The sequence below is a fragment of the Vollenhovia emeryi genome, unplaced genomic scaffold (genome assembly GCF_000949405.1).
Source record: "Vollenhovia emeryi isolate VEMERY1.0 unplaced genomic scaffold, V.emery_V1.0 DF939136.1, whole genome shotgun sequence".
Taxonomy (NCBI): domain Eukaryota; kingdom Metazoa; phylum Arthropoda; class Insecta; order Hymenoptera; family Formicidae; genus Vollenhovia; species Vollenhovia emeryi.
Genome location: NW_011967230.1, coordinates 1,798,965 through 1,807,844, shown reverse-complemented (window position 1 = coordinate 1,807,844; position 8,880 = coordinate 1,798,965). Strand labels below are relative to the sequence as shown.

General features: G+C 41.8%; 1 protein-coding gene across 6 annotated transcripts in view; it reads right to left on the bottom strand.

Annotated features, from left to right (window-relative positions):
* The window catches only part of LOC105567611 (probable RNA methyltransferase CG11342), a 60,996-nt gene that overhangs the window by 22,526 nt on the left and 29,590 nt on the right, over positions 1-8,880 (bottom strand). Inside the window, exons 1-2 of one of the 6 annotated variants that reach the window (XM_012022595.1) lie at positions 8,645-8,830; positions 8,328-8,545 (exon numbers count right to left, since the gene is read on the bottom strand). The exons of 2 other annotated variants lie outside the window; for them this stretch is intronic. The gene's annotated coding sequence lies outside the window, so the exon portion shown is untranslated. Of the gene's footprint in view, positions 1-8,327; positions 8,831-8,880 lie in introns of those variants that run through there. 3 more of the 6 variants (XM_012022592.1, XM_012022596.1, XM_012022591.1) reach the window with 3 other exon arrangements.

Below are 8,880 nucleotides of genomic sequence, written 5' to 3'. Positions count from 1 at the left end.
GTCCCTGAGATTAGATTTTAATTATACACTGAAAAAAATTTCCATCGAATAAACCAATTAAATGGTGTTTCCGATGGTTAATTTTTCCGATTACGTTTTCCGATTAAATCATGAATACATCCGATGAAATTTATCCGATGAAATGCAGTTACCGATGAAATTTGATTGAAAAACCGATCATATTTTTCATCGGATATACAATTTAATTGGATATATCAGTTTGTTATTATGTAATTGGATTATCCGATTATATTCAATCGGACATTTTTCTCATTGTAACTAAAGGTGGTCGATAATGGAAAACCTGGAAATTTACACAAGATAAGTAATAAAATTTCATGTAATAAAAAACGACAAACAGATGAAGATGGATAAGAAAAAGAGTTGTGAAATATTGAGTCATCTCTTTCTCTGTGTAACACGAAATATGTTAACTGAGAACTTTACCCATACAGCACGCATGTCTAAAAGATGTCTTTAGACATACGTGTTGTTTGAGTGATTTTGCCATTAAATACAGGGAAGATATAATAAATTACGTTTTCCATAAATAAATACTCGTTATCGAATTAAATACTCGTAATCACTCGTTAAAGCAAGACCAGGACAAATAAGAATGTCGCAATAAAAAGAAATTACCAGCGTGTATTCTCAAATCGCATTAAATAGCGATCGATCACTCAGTAAAAGAGGAGCATTGCTTAAATTGCTGATAATTGTGTGGTTTCGAGGAAATAGCTAAACTAATCATCGGCCGGTTAAACTGTACACAAGAAGCGATGAGTAATAATCGTCTATGATTATCGACATCCGGTCTCTTGGCGAAACGATAGTTTCGCGAGCGGCAACGTGAAATGGGACAATTTTGCGCGGTTGCATTCCCCCGGCTGTTTATTGCACATCGTGGAGTCACTGGACTGTGCCATAATGGAAAGTTACATTAAATCGTGCAATATATTATGAAGACAGCGTGACGGGGCATGCGCGATTCACCGAAGGCAGTGCTTGTACAGAAAAGCTTCAATCACTGCAACCGCGATCGCATCCATGATTAAGCGGCGAGATTACAAGAAGTCCGTTTCGCGCGCGTGTATTTTGAGGTGAACAACGTACGAGGTGAAATGCAACACTCGATTTATCGTCAGGTAAGTGGGTCAATGTAATAATTTCCTAACGATATGAGATAAATCCTTAACGGACATTTACTCGAGTGAATTTAATTGTTACTAAGAACTTGTAAAAAGGTGTCAATTAGTAATTTTAACGTGGAAAAATGTCAACTTGCCAAATTATGTCCGACGTACATTTAGGGACGTTCGTAAAAAACAAAAAATTGTTGTCTCATCCTGCGCGCGTATGCTATTGCATATCACGTCGAAACAATTGAGTTTATCGCGTAACCTCTTTCCATTTCTCAAGTGAACGAAATACTTTTTCTCGTAGTTGCATCAATAGATATCAATTCTTGATAGACATCTCGCAATCAACGGTAAAATTTCTCGTTTACATTAATAATGCGGCATTCACGACGGCATTGTTTCGCCACGTGCTTACGTCTTGTTTACGTGAAGTGACGTAATTTGGTGAGAATAGCGTCCTTTCGCTCCCCTTTCCGGGCGAAATTAATCTTGCTGTTAAAAACGAAATTGAGGAAAGGTCTGCGGCGAATAAATTTTAAAATAATGGAAATGATAAAGTGTCAAAATATAAGATATCGTTAGCGGTATTTAATCTGAAAACGACAAATTTCTTCCGTCGTCATCAGTCCCATAAAAGATAGTTTGTCTTTCCATCATCTTATCTCAACACGCGTACATTTAATTACCCTTTTTTCAAACCGGGTAGTTTTATCGCGTACGACGAGGCGGAAATACACGTCTGTCTAATTTTCAAACTTCAAAGTTTCAGCCTCGAGGAAGTCTGGCGAGGTAACATTGCTGACAAATGCTCATTGATCTTCTAGAGTTATCTCAGAATCACTTTTTTCTCGAGGGAGAAACCGCTGACCAAAATCTTGTACACCAATGCCCACTAATGCCCAGTGGGCATTACTTTATCTTATTATTTTACTTAATATTATTTTATCTTTATAATGCCCCAGCAAAGCCTAATGTCCAAATTAATGCCGCAAATCTGTACACCACAATGCCCACAGCGGTTTCCCCCTCGCTTTTTCTAATCGCCGACTTTTTCGGAGAGTCAATATTTCCTTCACGGAAATATACCTCGTAAAATGCATCATCCGAAAATGATTAAATTCTCGTGAGTTCTGCTCGAAGAAATGATTAAATGCCTCGATGAGCCCGTCACTTGGAACTGAAAATATTGATTAGCAAGAAACGTTCGGTGCATACTTAACAACGGCGCAACACGTGCGAGACAGGCGAAGGGATCTTTGCATTCCTTCGCCAGTCTCCTCCATTGTTTTCTAATCAGCGCCCAGGATTCCGCATATTTCTCGATGACTAACTTATTCGGAGTCACGGCGTGTAAATAACCACTGACCGAATCGTTCGAGAATCGAGACCATTGCGCGCGTGATAGAGCGATAATGACGTCCGCTGGCTCATCGTTCGTTCAGTACCGAAAATTTAGCGACACATGTAGCAACGCTATTAGCATAACTCAAGCAAATTTTGAATAATCAAACTAGCTTCTCTGAGAAGTCGGGCGAAAGAATTAGCAGTAATAATCAACTGATCGAATAAAGAACGTAAGTTCTTGCACTGAAAAAAATTTCTGGTTGAATATGGACGAATCAGATAATTCCTTTAGGATTTACCAGAATTCCTTTAGGATTTACCAGAATTTCTGTAGGATTACAGATAATTCCTTTAGGATTTACCAGAATTCCTTTAGGATTTACCAGAATTTCTGTAGGATTACAGGAATTCTGGTAAATCCTAAAGGAATTATTTGATTCGTCCATATTCAACCAGAAATTTTTTTCAGTGTGTCGTTTATCAATTTTTGGCGCACACAATGCGACGAGACAAAGAAAGTTGACAAAGGAATGAGTCATCTGGAGTCAAATCTCATACATGTTCGCACGCCCACGTTCATCGTCGATCGGAGATCTATATTAAGAAGGCGAATTCGGAACCCGTGGCGCGCCGGAAATTGTCTGGATACGCGGAGGCATAATTAATATTCATGAAGACTATCTTGCTACAAATCCAATCATCGCTAGTCACCTAGTCTGTTTATTTTTAACTGAATTTGAAATTAAACGGTTTAAACTCGTAAAAGCATTGTCCCTTAATTAACTTTGTTACCCGATAATTATTAGTCGATTGAGAAACGAGCTAACGAAGAAACGCATTAAAGTCCCGTTAAAGAAGGAGCAAATGTCTCGTAAATTTAAGACACTCTTCGGGATCGCGATACGCAATCAAGTTCGCAGACCGCGCAAATTGCGCAGAAATAAATTCGCAGATACACGCTCGATCGCAAGAGAACAGAACAAGGACGTGTGTTAATTGCGTGGTTGTTTACCAAGAGTACACTTCATTTCCGAATATATTTCGTCCGATAGTACAGGCCGCTAATCAATGAACCGCCGTCGACAGAAGTCAATCGCGTATCGCATGACGAAATATTCGCGCGAGTGACAGCAAGTAATCGAAAGATCGCGAAATATAAAAAAATCTTATTAGAAACGCCCGGCCCCGTGCACGCGCGGTAAAAGATATCGCCGTGTCGTCATTCCTCCTGGAGAAAAAAGCAGAACCAGTTCTGTGGATTGTTGCCCGGCGATAATTTCGGCCGTCTCGAGCACGAGACGGCATCGTGTCGTAGCAAATATCTAATCGTTTTATTTACGCGTACATTCCTACGGAGGAATCGTAGGAATTTTGACAACTCTTTGGGGGAGATAACAGGAACTCCCTTAACTCCTGGACTTTTGTCGTGTACACGTTGGTGCACTGTAAAAAAAGTATGTAAAATTGTATACATAAGTGTAGCGATTACACTATTAATAGCGGGAATATATAAATTTATGTACTTTTACACAGCATTTTTTTGTTACTCCTTTGCTGTGTAAATACTTGTTTATACGTGATGAAAAATTGCAAGCAAATTGTAAAATTTACACAATTAAAAGCAAGCAGTTTACTTATTATATAAGGTAATAATTTTATCTACAAGGTGTAAATTCACTGACGTATGTAAGTGTATACCTTTAATAGATAGTCCCAATATTGCCCAGAATAATCCTTGTAATTTTACATATAACTTTTTTACAGTGTACCGTCGATTCGAACAGATTAAACATTATGGCGTCTTATCAATCGATTGCTTTTGTTGTGAAAATCACACATCGACCATCACGTGTACGATTCTCACATACGTATGATTGATAAAAGAATAACGAGTGTACACGGAGAGAAATTTTCTCTTAAAATTTATCCTGAAAATCAAGTAATCGTGGGACAATACGACATTTCGAAGAATTTTATGAGAGATTTTGAAATTTTCTACATTGGTTAATCAACTACTGGCGTTGAATAATTCTTTACATTTAATTACTATGTTCGCAATCGGATAGCGTTATTCAATACCACAGAATATTTTAATAATTTATCTTGGATTTTTCATTTAATTGTGTCGTTAACATTAAATAAAGACAAAAAACATTTTATCAGTTTCATATCGAAATATGTTTCTTAAAACAAATTTGTATTATATAGTATAGTCAATATTATTTGCCCACGTTACAATGTTCTCTTATTATCTGTGCGTGTTAAAATTCAATCTGATAATAATTATATTGTCAATTAAAAATTATATTTCAACGATTCGCTTCGATTTAACTCGATTCCATTCGGATAAAATTTTGTCGATTCGGCTGAATTCCGATTCGAAGAAAGGAAATGAAATTCGACTAGCCGCAACATGAAAAAATCCTCGATTCGCACGTCACCAATGCACATGAATTTTTACTCGGAAAGTCGGCAAAAAAAAACTGAAACACAAGCGACCAATTCAGCGATTGCGCGTAACGTAATATCCCCCCTTCTCATCTTTCTTCTTCGGCGGATTGCAAAATTGTAAATAAACTTCCCACTCCGTCGATCGCCGACATAATTGTGGACGAAAATAAAAATGTCGCGAGATAAATCTCCCTCCAGAGCGTGATCTGGATAAGAGCGGAAATATCTAGAGTGAACGTTGCCGCCGTGTTTCTTCAAACGTTGCGTCTTCCAATTACCCGTTGCACTTTTGTTAATCGTACCGTGTTTGCAAACATTTCGCGATAATGTCGCGCGGTGTCCGCCGGGCGCTGTCGAAACGCGACGGCCGCGGAGATAACGCGCGCGCGGACTTTCCGGATCCCTCTCGCAAGACGTCGCGTTGCGACAAGCAGCGTGTACAATTTACGGGGCGTATCGATCACCGCGATTCTCCTCCATCTTCACGCTTTATCGCGCCGGCTCCACTCTCGCCGTCTCGCGCGCGTCCAGCTGATCATCGGTGCCAGTACTCAGCGCCCACGTATGGCGTGCGGGATAAGAAAAAAAAAAGGTAGCCCCCGGATTGACCAATATCCGGCGGCGGCCGGAACGCGGCGAGATATAACGTTTGGCAACGAAGGCCTGGCCTGAGCCCGACTTAAACGTGATCCAAGCGCCGTGCAATCGCGGCCTGATCTGTCTCTTTTTCGTTTTCTTTCTCTCTTGCGGACCGCGTACGTGAACGCGGCCGTACACACGTTCGCGATACCCAGGAGAGTAGGTTTTGCGTGCCTGCGCACTCCGAGGTGTACGGAACATGTGGAATATATCGGCGATTAAGGCCCGGTTTCACCAACGTCGCTTAACTATATAAGCTTAGTTTAATTCGTTCTTTGTTCCCTTTCCAACTATTACCTTAGAAAGAGGCAAATGTGAATTAAACCGAGATTAAGCGACGTTCGGTGAAACCGGACCCAAGAGCGCGCGCGGCGCACGTCCGCTTGCGCGCACACATACACGTGTTAATGTCAGTTCGAGAAACAAACTCGAATGGTCTGGACTGTTAAATTCGTAAGGTTGAAGATTCAACGATGAGTCGTCACTGCTCCCACTCAATATATCGTTAATTTAAATAAACGACGAAGATGAAGGAAACTGCAGACTGAATAGCAGAAGTAGCTGTTTCTTCAGCTACATTCTGTGTTAAAACAACAAATTTTGACGCACCGAGATTAAAGAAAAACAATGAGTAGAAAATCTGCCTTGCGACACGTTTCTTTCTTACCATTCAAACATAATTCGCTTGGCGGACTATTTTCGCTGCTTTAATCATAATAAATGGAACCTGACAGGTGACACATTTGTGACGCAAATGACAATAAAATTCTGGAACGCGTGTGTCGCCGCCTCGCCAAAGATCCGCGCGAAATTGTATGCCGCGCGGTATCAAAATCCAAAAGTCAATTTACGAAAAGAAACATGTCGGAATTGCGCGAACAGCGAGTGCAAAAGGTCACCAGGCCGAAAAGTGTGCACGCGTTTCCGTCGTAAATCGTGCAGCGATTTTTCTACACTCGTTCCTGCGATTTTACACACTTTTTTTCCTACAGTGTGGGAGACCCGTCACGGTCATACGTGGGTGAAATTGCATGCCCTTATACGCGCAATTGTTTAAAGCGTGCCACCCGCGCGCAGCGAGAAACGTTAAGGTAGGTCAAGGGCGCGTTGCACCGCGCCGGACGAGAGTCTCTCTCGTGAGAGATCTCGCCTGTTTGGAGGATGCACGGATGAATTTTCAACGCCGTCCTCTCGTTCCCGCCGTTGACGAAAAGTACACTGAGCAAGATTTCCGGTTCAATCGGACAATCCAATTACATAATAACAAACGGACATATCCGATTAAACATATGATCGGGTTTTCAGTCAAATTTCATCGGATGTATCCATAATTTAATCGGAAAAAGTGACCATTGGAAACACTATTTAATTGGTTTATCCGATGAAAATTTTTCTCAGTGTAGATGGACAGACTTTCGGAATACAGCGGATCTATCCAGGTGCTCGTCAATCATGTACAATTTGCGATTTTAATAAGCGTACATGGGCAAAATTAAAGTAACGTAAATTAATATTTCCAACATGTTTTGCGACGTGAATCGGGTGATAATTTACGCGCGTTTTAAATGACGATTTTATAAGGGACGGCAATCGTGAATGTAGAATACCAATGTAATAACAATATTGGTCTAATATTGATGCGGTATTAGACCAGTATTGCCAAATAGACATATTGGCTAAGGGCCTGAGCAGAATGGCCGTCTTGTACTCTTAAGACACTGTTTTATGTTTTAAATCTTTGTCTTAAAGTAACGCACGATAAAGGCCTGAGCAGAATGGCTGTCTTGTACTCTTAAGATATAAGGCAGTTATTGTGCGTTACTTCAAGCCAAAGGCTTAAAACTTAAGTCTTAAGAGTATAACCCCTGGTCCACAATCTTGCCCAGTAAAGCCAACGGCACACGATACTATTTTTCCTACTGGATTCCTTACGAGAGCCAATCGGGATTCAGCTTTGAGTCACGCGATCGAAATCTCTGCATCTTGAGTGGCTCTCGTAAGCAATCCAGTGGGAAAAATAGTATCGTGTGCCGTTTAAGCTGTAAGCCTTAAGCCATAAGAATGTAACTAATCACAGGTGAGAGTGAGGGGAATAAATGTCTGCGATTGGTTAATTTTTTACGGCTCAAGGCTTACAGCTTACATCAAGATTGTGGACCAGGAGTAAGACAGCCATTTTGCTCAGGCCCTAAATAGGAAAAGGTGTCCGTCTTGCAATATTGGGCCAACATTGTGAATGCTAGATTTACATTATTTCCCAATATCGCGCAAATATATTGTCCCGTACAGCACAAAACTTGCAGTTACATTGCAATAACATTGCTACAATGTTGCAACATTGCTGTAATGTGGCTGCAACGCAACTGCAAGGTTTGCGCTGTATGGGATGCTACTAGGGTCGTTTAGACGTCTTCGCGCGTAGCAAGTCTTTCGAATGCGCCGGCGAGCAGAAAACCTGCACGGAGTGCAACAGAATTCGCACTTTAAGTACGCGTTATTTACAAAAGTATATACACGTTAGGACAATCCGGACATTTGATAAGCTCTGATACGTACGCGACCGCGTGTCGCGACTCGGAGAGTCCACGTATACACATGTGGCACGGTAGGGGGGGGGGGGAGAGAAGAAAGAGTGGGAGGAACGACCAGTAGCGTCCCTCGCGATCGGATGTGCCACCGGATCTCCCGAGCCTTTATCGCGCGTTCACTCTCGCCGGAGAGAGGGCTGCGAATAAGACACGGGCAATCTCTTACCTCGACGTGTTACTATTAGACGGCCGTTCGTCGCTTCCGTCGCGAATATCGATCCTCTCGATTTTCCCGGCCGCTCTCCGCGAGCCCGCAAGAATCGCGCGCGCGCAATCGTAACGCACGTGTTACGGCGGCGCGTGATGTAACACCGCTCCCGTTTCCGGCGATTCAAGACGCGCCTCTCCAGCCTCGTCGCATTGACCTCTGAAGAGGTGACGAGACTGAAATGAAAAGTAAACGTTACGTATTAATCGAAGAAACGTTGCAACGTGCGGGCCCGGCTTCTAGCGGCCCTCGGTAAGATTTTGTAAATTGATTACGAGCATTGTGTCGCAAACGATTACCGCTGGCGCCTCAGTTGCCCGACGACTTCCAGGCGTCAATTCCGTATCTTACAATATAGTGAAAATGCTGGTGAAGCAAGGGGCCTTGTCTCTGAGGAGGGAAAGTTAGAAAGAGACCAAAGCTGCTCACTTCTAGCATTTTTACTACAGTGCAAGACACAGATTTGACCCCCTGGCCCGTGAGAAATGATCCGTCGTTTCGACGTCAATCG